We start from the raw sequence: 13,563 nt of genomic DNA, 5'->3' as shown, positions 1-13,563 counted from the left end.
CCTTGGAGTGAACGATCCCTTACAACAGTAAGAGTTCTCACTAATGGAAAAAACTGGTTACAATTGCCCACCGGCACATCCCAAGAAGTATACAAAGCTGTCCATGATGCCAATGCCTGTACAGACAGTACTCCTCCTAATAGGGGACACGAGGTCATTGGGGTATGTCCCTAACGGTCTTTCTGTCACTCGAGCAAACGGGTCTCCCCACCACCCTCTTGCCTGGAAGAAGATCCATCCCCTTGTTGTAAATTCAGCACTGTCCTTCCCCTGCGCTCTATCCTTACTTCTTTTCTAGGATTTTGTTAATAATCAAATACAGGTATTTTCCCTCCAACATCCTGAACCTTTTCCTGTCTGTGGGCCTCAACACAGGCTCCAGTCACTTCCATCTCCCAAATCCTTTCCCTGCCTTTGACCTCGTGGAGCAGACCCCATGGATGCCCCATTCATCCTATCCCTCCCCCGTTAGTAGCAGCCTCGACACTTGGTTGGGACTGACTCCACCCCCATACCCAGGGCAGAGTTTGGATTGGGCTAAACAAAACAAGGGAATGTCACCCCTTGTCACTGTGACTGGTTCCAGGATAGGCTCCCAAGCTTATGTCAGCTAGGGCCTGGCTACTTCTAATCACACTGATGGGGTCAGGGGTACCCAAGTGGAGCAAAGCCCATGACTATGGCCATTGCCATATGACAGGGAAGAATGAACAGAACGTAAGTCTCATTCTTACTCTTAAGTCTCGAACGTTTAGGACAGGGTATTATAAATAAAGAAAAAATGCGATATGGAAAAATGAGTGAAGTCAGGCAACAATATATGGTTGTGCAGGTTGTGCACTGTACAATCCCAGAGAACAAATTTACGATGTACACAATCACACATGTGAAAGGATACCTCTCCAACACCATGTTAGGATCCCACAGCCTGGGAGGTAAAGAGAACGGGGGAGAAAAAATAGAAGAGTCTGCATCCTGTTCCCCCACAGGGGGCTGGGTCCAGAGAAGCATTACCCCTCACCCCACGGCAGTCCAAGGACTCTGAGGGTAAAGGGAAACCTGCAGTTGGAATGGTGAGGGGTAAGAGTTTCATTGGCAGTGTTTCCTGGTGGCACTTGAACTTGGTGGTGCATCTTAAGTTAGATGGGATGCGGTCTGCAACGCCATGAGAGTGCATGAGTTCACCAGAGGAACGAGTGTGGGAAAAGGAAGCAAAAACCGAGCCCGGGGGGGGGGGGGGGGGGCCTGCAGCTTTAGCAGATCGTGTGGTGAAAGGAGCCAGCAGAGAAGGGATGGTGGGGGGCGATGGGGGGCAGGGGCCAGCCAGGTGGGAGGGAGGCCAGGAGAGTGTAGCGCCTGAGGAGGCAAGCGGAGACGGAGCTTTAAGAGGAGAGAGTGACCACCTGTGTAAGCACTGCTGTGAGATCACGGAGGTGGCAGCTAGAGACCATCATGGATTTGGTAAGCATGGTCTGTGTTGGGAGGAGCAGGTGAAGATCTGAACAGAGACAGGAGAGAAGAGGGGGAGAGAAGTGGAAGAGAGTGAGAAGAGACACCGCTTTCTGGGACTGGCTGTGACTGGAGAAGGAAATAGGGTCCAGGGAAATGTCCTTTTTGGCTAAAAGAGATAACAACTTATTGGGATACTTAACTGATAGAAAGGACTTACTAGAAAGGGAAAAGAACTGATGATTCAGTAGGAAGGACCAGACCTGCTCCTCAAGGGGTGGGCTTGGCCCGGGGACGTTGACCAGCGGACGTTGACCAGGCGAGGAGGGGCCCACACACGCCATGTTCCGTATGCCCTGGTACATTTCGTCATTCGTAGTAAAAGAAAAGTGACATCAATTTTTTACATTTAATGCCAAGTAGTACATGACTGTAGCCCTTCTACTAAAAACCTTAAATCGTTGCAGGTTAAACTAAAAGTCCCCTTTGATGAGGAGGTGGCATTTTTCACTAAGGTAATGAGGATGCCTTTCGAGGGATGTAGGAGGCAGGATTTCGGAGAGTGGAGAAGAGGCATGCGTTCGTAAGAAAGGGAGAAAAATACTAGAGAAAAATGTCCGTGGTGGCACAGGTTGGAAGGGGAATCAAGTCTAGCCTCCCCAAGAGGAGGTTGATGTGAAAATATTGTTGAGATAGATCGTGCCTCGCTGCGGGGCTGGATTGACGCCAGGGGGATGAGTCCCTCTCTGCACCGAAAGAGAGGGGGAGGCCAGCTGTGCTGAGGCCTGGGTGCAAGGCCTCCTGGGCTCTGCTGACACAGGACTTGAAATGCAGAGGTACCACCCTCCTTCAAAATACCCCCAACACACACACACACACACACACACACACACACACACACACACTTGAGATCCTTCCAAGTTGTGCAGGTCAATATTTATTCCTTTATTTATACGTGCTATTCCATTGTATGGGTTTACCTTAGGTTGTTTATCCATTCACCTGTTGAGAGATATTTTGGGCTATGACAAATAAAGCTGCTGTGAACATTTGCATACAGGTTTTTGCATGGACACAAATTCTCATTTCTCTATGGTAAATACTCAGCGGTGGAATGGCTGGTTCATATGGTAACTGTTTGCATGTCTTAATAAGAAACTGACAAATTGTCTCCCAGAGTAGCCATACCGGGAAATTTTGCATTTCCACCGATGCATGCATGAATTGTCTCTCATCCTTCCCAGCACAGCTATTGTCAGTATTTTTTGTGTTAGCTGTTCCAAAGGGTATGTAATGGGATCTCCTCGTGGCTTTAATTTGCATTTCCCTGATGCCTAATGATGTTGGGCATCTTTTTGTGTGCTCATTTGCCATCTGTGTATCTTTTTTTGGTGAAGGGTCTGTCCAAATCTTTGCCTGCTTTTTAATTGAATTGTTTCTTTTCTTACTGTTGACTTTACAGTTTCCTTTATACATTTGGATGCAAGTCTTCAAATCAGATGTATGATTTGCAAAGATTTTCTTCAGGCTGTGGTTTGTCTTTTCATCCTCTTCAATAATACTTTTACAGAACAAAAGACCCTTCATTTGAATGAGGTCCAATTGATTGATTTCTTCCTTTTATGGATTGTGCTTTTGATCTCATATCTAAGAAAATTTTTCCTGGCCTTAAGTCTAGGTAATAACTATTTTTCTCCTGTTTTGTTCTAAAAGGTTTAGTATTATACATTTTATATTTAGATCTATGATCAATTTTAAGTTAATTTTTTTTTACAAGGTACAAAGTTTAGATCGAGGTTTTTGGTTTTTTTGTTTTTTGGTTTTTGGTTTTTTTTTGGCCTGGATGTCCAATTGTTCCAACACCATTTGTTGAAAAGAAACAATCCTTCCTCCATCAAATTACTTTCGAAAGTTTGTAGAATATCAGTTGGCCTTATTTGTGTGCCTCTGTATTTGGACTCTGTTCTGTTCCATTGATCTATGTGTCCATCTCTTCCCCAATACCACACAGTCTTGATGACTGTAGCTATGTGATAAGTCTTAAAATCAGGTAATGTAATTCCTCCACCTTTATTCTTCTTTCTCAAAATTCTTTTAGCTATTCTTGTTTCTTTCTATATAACTTTCAGAATCAGGTCCTCTGTATCTACAAAATATCCTGCTGGGATTTTGAAAGGAATTGCATGAAACCTATACATCATCAATTTGGGGGAGAATTAGCATCCTTATGATGTTGAGTCTTCCAATCTATGAACATGGTATGTCTCTCCATTTGTTCAGGTATCTGTGTATAGTCTTTATAGCTTGGTGTCTCCTCTATATGAGGTAGAAATTGTCATCCCTACAGAGTGTGGGTTTGGTCCTTTCATTGCCTTCAATAATTGAAGAGTCCTATAAGTCCTATTTTATAGATAGCTACCAAGACTTGATGCCCTCACCTTATTAGTCTTAAGATTTGGGTGCTGACCATGGACTGAAGTAGATAAGCCACCACTCACTCCCATCCTCCCCTCTTTAAGGAACTCATGAAGCATTGTATGCTCAGTAAGCCACGTGTTATGTCCTAATGTCTCCAGTGTGCTAATCATCCTCCTGTTCCTGACCATTCTTCTCTCTCTTCCCCTCTGCCTCTTCTCTGGACTATGTGCCAAGATTCTTAGTCCAGATTTCCCCCTTTTTCTCTCAGTAAGAGACTCCACTATCCCAGCCCATGGGGCCATTCTCCTGGGCTGACATAGGCAGTTGTCAGTCACGTCTCCCAGTCCCCACAGGCACTGCCAGCACCTCCACGTTCCCAGTCAAGGAAATGGAAGCCCTAGGCTTTCCTGTGTGTCACCCCCTCCATCTTCCTTATGTCCACCTAACAGTGTGCTAATAGGCTTTCCAAACATAAATGAAGAAAACAAGCCCTGACTTGTAGCGTTTCCTGACTTCTCTGACGCAAACTCTCTTTCCAGTGTTAATTTCATGCTATCAGCATGATGTCACTGACAGTTGGGAAGAAAGGCACAAATTAGTTCTTTCAAGCTGGGACAAGCCAGCATACCACTGCACCCATCCATCGCCAAACGTCCTGAAGGTCCTTGCCCCTGGAGTTTTTCATACAGTAACTAACTGGCCACCTGTTCAGGGTCCTCAAGGAGCACTTATTTCTGCATTTGTAAAGGGTTAGGTTAGATCAGTTGTTCTTAACTTTGGGTGCACGGAGACCCCTTTGAGAGTCTGATAAAAGCTACAGATGGCTCTCCGGAAAGAGCAGTAAAATGTACACCGTGCAACACTTTGTACACAAAGACCATTTGTGCTAATCCTGGACTCCTCAGGTATCCAGGCATGTCAGGGGCGAAATCCCTGGACCCGATAATCTCAAAGGTATACTCCACTCTAACCCTGATGGTTGGCATTGATTCACACCATGGCGCATGGTGACATCTGACAAATTAGGAGACAAGAGGTGCAAAAAGAATACAGATTCTCAAGTTTACCTCTACGTCTCACGTGAGTTAAAATACGAAGGAACCTCAGAATTGAGGATGTTGTGGCTGACGGCAGGGCCAACAACCTTGCAGACACCAGCCATCCAGGAAACAGCAGCCTAAGTGCAGTGCAGAGGGCTACTTCTGAATGCCAGCCAGGAGCTCTGGCCACGGGGAGCTAGAGCTCTGACTCTTGGTCTCTACTGCAGGGAGCATGGGCACACTGGACCTTTCCAGGGAGGCAGAGTTCAGGCTGATGTATAGAGTAGTGGCTGCCCTCCTCAGACACAGGCACTCATCTCTTGGAAACATCAGCTCAAATAAATCATATTCTCATCTCTCTGATTCTTTCACTTGGAACAAGATGTGCTTCTTTCTGCCAGCACCGCTGCAGGAGGTCAGAGCTAGGAGCTTTATCACACAACTGCTCAAGGTCAATCCCGGCACCTCATCTTCTACCCCCCGAAAGGACCCATCGTAGACTTAAACTGACGACATCAGTGCTGTTTAGGGATCCCTAGCACTGTCAGGTGGTAAAAAAGTAAAAGGAAAACTAAGCACTTGATGTGGCTTTTCTAGGAGTCTTTCTGATGCAAATAATTTGTGAGCAAAGATTACAATTTGGACCACTCAGTGTTTGCACAGTGATGTTATTCTCGTTCCTGGTTATTCAGGCCCACACTAATCTAAGGGTTTCTGGGAAGGGACCCCTGTTTCTCTTCTGGATGCCCCCTTCTTGTTAACTGGCTGTACACATATTTCCCTAATTTCTTCTTGTTCATTTTTCCCCATATGAATGTGTCTTTCATGAGGGTGAAGATTGGGTCTATTTTGTGCCGTACTCCATCCCCTGCCACACATTATTGCCAGACACGTTGTAGATTGTTAATAAATATTTGTTGAATGAATCGATAAATCAATGGACCGAACAAGGTAAAAAAAAAAAAAAATAGAAAGGATGTAATTAAGGCCAAGTCCATGGACCATAAGATAAGGGAACTCGTGGGTGGGCCTGACTTTGTCAGGTGAGCCTTTTAAAAGCAGAGGGTTTTTCCCAGCTGCAGGCAGAAGAGGAAGTCAGGTACTCCAAGCACAAGAATTGTCAGGGTGAGGGCAACCTTTTAAGAACTGAGATCCAACAAGGAACCTCAGATTTACAACCACAAGGAACCGGAGTCTGCCAACTAGGCAGATGAGCTTGGAAGTGGATTTTCCCCCAGAAGCCTTCAGCTAAGAGCCCAGCCCCGATGGCACCTTCATTTCATTGGGTGAGACCCTGTGCAGAGAACCTGGTGAACTCACCCAGACTTCTGACCAACAGAAGTGTGAACTAACAAATGGGGGCTGTTTCAAGACACTCGGGTTTGTGGGAATTTGTTACACAGCATCAGAAAACTAATACACTCGGCCCATTTGCAACATGGAGACAAAAATAGTTTCAACTTCATAGGGTTACATAAGAATTAGAAGTTAAGGGGCGCCTGGGTGGCGCAGTCGGCTAAGCGTCCGACTTCGGCCAGGTCACCATCTCGCGGTCCGTGAGTTCGAGCCCCGCGTCGGGCTCTGGGCTGATGGCTCGGAGCCTGGAGGCTGTTTCCGATTCTGTGTCTCCCTCTCTCTCTGCCCCTCCCCCGTTCATGCTCTGTCTCTCTCTGTCCCCAAAATAAAAATAAACGTTGAAAAATAAAAAAAAATAAAAAATAAAAAAAATAAAAAAAAAGTTAATGGGTGCACAGTGCTTATATCTCTGAGTATTGGCTTATAATGGCTTATAATAATTGGCTTATAATGGATGTAAAGTGCTTATATCTCTAAGTACTGGCTGTTATTCGTAAGCGCTCTTGGTAAAATGCCAGCTATGTGTGGCTGATTATTTGAAAGTTGTCCTATCAATACAGTATTTGACTCACAGGATAGAATCAAAGGCCTAGAATTTCAAATGGATGAATCACATACTAAATATGCATCATCTTCTAACACCCAGTGACCGTGAATGAGCGGCATGATTACAAAACATGACCTAACAAAGCAGCCTATAATCAAACGGCTAGAAAACTTCGTGGAGCAAACTGAGCGCGGTTGGGAGCCCAACCATCCAACAAATATTTAATGAACGCTTGCCAGGTGCCGAGTGCTGCTGTAGGCCCCGGGGCACAGCTGGGCAAAATACACCAAAGGGCCCTATTCTCATGAAGCTTACATTCTGATGCGGTGAGACCGATGAGCGCACAAGAAAAATACAAGCGAATGATACGAACTGTGAACACATCAGCATAGGTAGGAGGGGACTACTTGAGATAAGTAGGCCATCTAGATAGGACACTCCGAAGAGATGCCATCGAAGTGGGGAATTGACTGGCAGCTGGGAGCCTGCCAGCAGCATCCTGGGATGAGGAGTCGGCGAATGCTCAGGCCCTCAAAGCCAAAAGGAGGTTGATGGGCCACAGGACGCGAAAGAGTCCAGCATGGCCGATGCTTAGGAAGCGATAAGGAGAGAAGATGGGCTGGGGAGGGCGGCAGGGAAAGAGCTCAGATTTTATGCCAAGTACGATGAGGAGGCATTGAGGGCTTTAAACAGGAGCGCGTTATCCTAAGTGAAATAAGTTAGAGAAAGACAGATATCATATGTTTTCACTCATATGTGGAACATGAGAAACTTAACAAAAGACCATGAGGGAGGGAAGGGAAGGGGAAAAAATAGTTACAAACAGAGAGGGAGGGAGGCCAACCATAGGAGACTCTTAAGTACAGAGAACAAACTGAGAGTTGATGGCGGGGGGCGGGGGGGGAGAGAAGGGGAAATGGGTGATGGGCATTGAGGAGGGCACTTGTTGGGATGAGCACTGGGTGTTGTATGCGAGCGATGAATCACGGGAATCTACCCCCAAACCAAGAGCACACTGTATGTATACACTGTATGTTAGCCTACTGGACAATAAATTATATTTAAAAATAAATTAAATAAATAAGTAAACGAACAAACAAACAAACAAACAAACAGGAGAGTGAGTGGTCTGACCTGAACTTTCCAAGGCTGACTCTTACCGCTAAGTGTAAATCACTCGTGTATGACTCAGTAGAAACTGAAAGTCCAGGGTGTCCTGTTGGGGATGTGATGATTGCATCAGGGATGGGGAAAAGAGAACCTATTAGAAAAAAGTTTGGGAGGTAACACTGATGAATGGATTGGGCTTGGGGGGACTGACAGAGAGATTAATCAAGCATAACTCTCCGATTTTTAGTTTGAGCCACTGAGTGGTGCAGGAGGAGGCGGTTTGGGACAGGGAGAAATCGTGGGTTCTGTTTCAGTCATGTTCATTTGGACATGCCTCTCAGGCAACCATGCAGAGATGTCGAGTAGGAAGGAACGGTCGAGGGGGAAAGGTCAACGTTGGAGGTAGATTTGCGAGTTAAAGTTCTAAAGATGAAATTAAAGATCTGGTCTGGATGACAGAGAGGGAGACCACAGGAAAGGAATCCAGCATCCTTGGCCAGTGAAGGCAGAGGAAAGCCAGGAGAAGTTGTGCTCAAATGGAAAAAGTATTATGGCCTAGGGTTGGGGGAGTGCTAGTAAAGAGTGCATCAGCCACGAGTAAGTATTCAACCCACCATGATATTATTTAATCCTGGCAAACATGTTAATAACGTTCTGAGTTACCGTTTGTATCAGCTGTTTCTGGCTTGGTGAAGACAGACCCTATTGAAATGCTAACCAGAAAAACACAAAGCGAAATCATTACTAAGAGTCAAGGCAGTCAAATTCTCCATTCTGGGCTAACCGGAGGAACTTACGAATGGCTTCTTCCATGGTAAACCCCAGAGGATGGTCGTCTTCATCATTTTGCATGATTTGGTGTAACTGGGGAGTTCCTTAGGCTTGATAACTGGAGAAACAAAACCAAACAAACCATTTGAAGCCCAGTGATGTTTTTAGCATCAGCATTACCTTCTTAATGTTCACTTCACTTCACGTGGACACACACACCTCACGCGATCTGAGTTTTCCCTTTGAAACAGTTCCTAATCAAAAACTTTAACTGGGTTGAAAAAGATCAGTACACTTCCTGATGGCCGCAGATGGGTTATTGATACAATCAAACGAGAACATAAGACAGTGCCTTCAATCTAGAGTGGCTCTTAATGGAAACTGACAGGTTAAATCTCATATGTAATAGGGATCAACCCCATCGAGGGCTTGAGTAGAAGTTACATTGAGAGCATTGTGGTCTTCGCATCATTCACCCCGACCTCACTCAGAGGTATTGCCCGCCTCCATTGCAGGAACAATGGTATTGCAGGGTCTGCCATGTCTTCCTGCCTCTGGCTTATCAAACACCACTCCCTTCTCTGAACTGTTTCTTTCACTTTTGTGATGTGACAAAGCCACAGATCTGATCAAGCCACTCTTCACAGCCTCCACATCTACCCAGCTTCTTGGAGTCCGTGTAGGGTTTGTGCCTCCATCAAACAGGCCCAGATGGGAACCACATCCCAACTTGAGAAAGTGACCTTTCTGGGCCTTCCTCCACTCCTTTGTGAACTGAGAGTAAGCATGGTCATGAGAGAGGCTTGTCACAGCATTTCGGTGTGGATTAAAGAGTGGGGCAAGTAGAGTGCTTAACCGAGGGCTGGCTGGGCCTTTAGTAAGCACCCAGCAAGTGGCAGCTTTTTGGAGTGGATATGCTGTCATTGTGTCTAACAGCACCCTTTCCTGGTGGACCCTCCCCTTCCCCTTTCATGTGGTAATGGCGGTTCGATCGTTCTAGTGTGCCTCACCACCTTTCACACAGTTGAGCAAGTACATCGACTAGGATTTGGTCTGGCTGCATGTTTCTGAAAAAAAAAAAAAAAATAGTAACAATGGCTTAAGTTAGGACTTTGTTTCTCTCTCATGTAAAAGCAGTCTGGCACCGGAAGAATAGGCTGCTGTGGCAGCCTCTAAAGGTCACTAGGAACTTGGGCACCTGTCTTTCTGACCTACCATGCTGGAGCATGGCTTTCAACCTCCAAGTGATCTCATGATCCAAGATGGCTTCCGGAACTCCAACCAACAAATCCACAGTCTCCAGATGGGCAGGAGGGAGACGCATGGAAGACGAAAGAAGTGTATAATGCCACTCCCACCCCCGCCATTATGGACTCTTGCTGAAAATCCTACGTAATCATTCCACACATAGAACTGAGTCACATGGGCCTTGCCTAGCCACAGGCTAGTCTCAGAAAGGTAGTCTTTCCATTGGACGCACTGCCACTTGACATAGAATGTGTTTTTTAATTAAGCAAGAAGGGGGGCAGAGCTCTTAGTTGGCAACTAGCAGTATCTGCCATGGTATGGGTCCAGGCTGGGCCATCAACGCCCTTCCATAGCATCTGGTCTATGACATCAGGAAAGAACGGGTCCATGTTCCCTATGGAGGGGCATAGTCCCCCCCACAGAAGATACTGCCAGCACACAGAAGAATCTGAGCCAGGGGAGGGACAAAGGGTGCCCAGGAATGAGGTTGCCAACTGAAATTCCATCTGCCTATCTTGCCTTCATATTTTACGATAATCCTTTACCCCTCCCATGAGACTGAAAGGTCCTGATAAGAAAATCTTGCCCTACCCACATGCACACTCCTGCAGGTGACCATAAATGTTTGTCACCAGACGACTGAATGAAAAGCAATTGTGCTATGGTTTGGCAAATGCAAACTGTATCCCAGCAGGAGTCTTCTAATCAAGAGATATAGCGGGGCGCCTGAGTGGCGCAGTCGGTTAAGCGTCCGACTTCAGCCAGGTCACGATCTCGTGGTCCGTGGGTTCGAGCCCCGCGTCGGGCTCTGGGCTGATGGCTCAGAGCCTGGAGCCTGTTTCTGATTCTGTGTCTCCCTCTCTCTCTGCCCCTCCCCCGTTCATGCTCTGTCTCTCTCTGTCCCAAAAATAAATAAACATTGAAAAAAAAATTTAAAAAGAAAAAAAAAAAGAGATGTAGAGGCTGTCAGACTCCTCCCTCTGCCTCAACTGCTCCATTTGATAAAAGAGATCATAATAATGATACCTCTCAAGATAATATCCACAATCCTGGCCATAGAGTAAGAACTCACTTAGTGTTGGCCATTAATGTTATTATTATTATCACTGCGTGCCATCGACTCTGAGATGCACCCTTTTTATATACATATGCATTGTAATGGCATTGACCCTAAATGGTGTGCCATGATTTAATCAGCTGAGGTGTATTTCTTTGGTGGCATGCAAAATCATGCCCTTTTTTTATAGTCAATGCTGTCTGAGAGTCAATGGAATGGTTATTATCATGAAAGGAATAGAAAGAGTTCAGAAACTCGGGCTTTGCAAAGTCAAAAAAGTCAACTGCTTGTAGATTTCAAATAGTAAGAGTTGGAACTGAGAAGGTCTTTGAGTGACCGAGGCCTGAACTGGCATGGCCTTCCCCACATTGTGTTCTGGGAAGATCCAAGATAGCCACCATTCAGTCAAAACAGAGAGAGGTAAAGGCTAAGAAAGAAAGGAAATAAAGTAGGGCTGAGACCTGTGTGATGCAACCACTCTGGGTATGATTGTATCCAGGCGGAACCAACCAGAAGCAGACAGATCAGAAGCTGACTGTTTTTGCAGAACCTGACTTGTCAAAGAAATTGTGAAAGAAGTATTTGATACATACAATGGAATATTATTCAGCCATAAAAAGGAGTGAAATGCTGATATGTACTCTAATGGGGCTGAACCTTGAAAACATTATGCCCAGTGAAAGAAGCCAAACACAAAAGATCGTATACTGCATGAATCCATTTACATGCAATATGGAGAACAGGCAGGTGCACAGAGATCGAGCATAGGTTAGTGGTTGTAAGGAGCCGGGGAAGGCAGGAATAGGGAGCAACTACTAAATGGATGCAACATTTCCTTCTGGGGTGATGCAAAAGGTTTTGAACTAGATAGAAGTGTTGGCTGCACGATGCTGTGGTTATACTAAACGTCACTGTACTGTTCACTCTGAAATGGTTACTTTTACATGATGTGAATTTCAGCTCAAAAAAAAAAAAAAAGCATTTACCATTCCACTGTGGGACCCCCAACCTTCCAGCAACAGGAAGTAGGGTAGAAAAACCACCCAGCTCCCACTGAGGACATGTTTCCAAACCCATATCATTTGCAGTCTCCCAAGATGATGGAAGGCCCTCCAAATCAATAGGGACCCCAAAGCACAATGGACAGGCAGGGTCCCCAAGGAGAAACCCACAGATGGTGGGACAACCCCCTCTCCCGATGCCACCTCACAGGGGCTTCACCCTGGCTGCCAGGAAGACTTCAGAATTGCTGGACCAGGCACCCCTGTGTGTCCCTTTCCCCGCCCCATCTTCCCCTCATGGAATGGCAATGCCATTGTCATTATCCTGCCCTATTCTGCAGTGTGGGGCAGGTAATTTATCTTATTGCTCTACTATTTGTTTATAGGCCTCTGGGTCAAGAAAGGGCGCATCAGACCCTACTGAGAGACTGCCATGCATCGCCGGGGGATCCAGGAACATTCTACCAAACACAGCTCAAATTATGGCATGGCAGCCACTGCTCATTATCCAACTCCACATCTGCTCTCCCTTTTGCCCCAAATAATGGAGCTCCTGATTTTCAGTTGAACCCAGAATAATTCTTCCTAGAACAATTCCATATTTGTTAGTCCCCCTTGCAGCTGGGCATGGCCACCACCTGAGGACGGCAGGATCAGGAGCTGGAAACTGCCTGAGTTAGCCACGATGGACAGGTACCATGTGACCTTAGACTGCCCACTTCTAGAATTTTTTACATGAAAGAATAAAATGTTCCATATTTGAGCCTCTGTTATTGGAGGTTCCTATTATATGCGACCAACCCTAGTCATAATCGATACAGTGGGCTCTACTCTGCTCAACTCTGGGTACAAGAATGTGAGAGTCTGCAAATAGCCTTAAAGCTACCATCATCTGGGATTTGGTGAACCTCCCCATTCTGTCAGGCCTTTCAAAAATTGATCAGGCACACTGTTGTACAGAAGATCTCTAGAATTTATTCATCTTGCATAATCAAAAATTTTTTTAATGTTTTTTTAATTTATTTTGTGAGAGGGAGAGAAAATCCCAAGCAGGCTGCCAACACAGAGCCCGAGGCAGGGTCCATGAACCGTGAGATCAAGACCTGAGCCAAAATCAAGAGTTGGAAACTCAACCAACGGAGCCACCCAGGCACCCAACAGAACCCAAATTTTATAACTGTTGAATAGCAACTCCTCATTTCCCTCTCCCCTCAGCCCCCAACACCCACCATTCTATTCTGTTCAATGAGTTTTGCTATTTTAGATAGCTCATGTAAGTGGAATCATGCAGTATTTGTCAGGACTGGTTTATTTCCCTTAGCGTAATGTTCTCCGGGTTCATCCATGTTGTCGCATTTTCTCTATCCATTGACGGACACCTGGATTGTTTCCACACCTTGGCTATTGTGAATAATGCTGCAATTGAACATGGGAGTGTAAAAAAATCTGAGATCCTGGTTTCAGTTCTTCCCCATAACACCCAGAAGTGGAGTTGCTTGATCATATGGTAATTCTATGTTTAATTTTAAGAGTAGATCTCATGTTAAATATTCCTACCACAAGAAA

Source organism: Felis catus, chromosome A3, assembly GCF_018350175.1.
Source record: "Felis catus isolate Fca126 chromosome A3, F.catus_Fca126_mat1.0, whole genome shotgun sequence".
NCBI lineage: Eukaryota > Metazoa > Chordata > Mammalia > Carnivora > Felidae > Felis > Felis catus.
Note: the sequence above shows the minus strand (reverse complement) of the source record.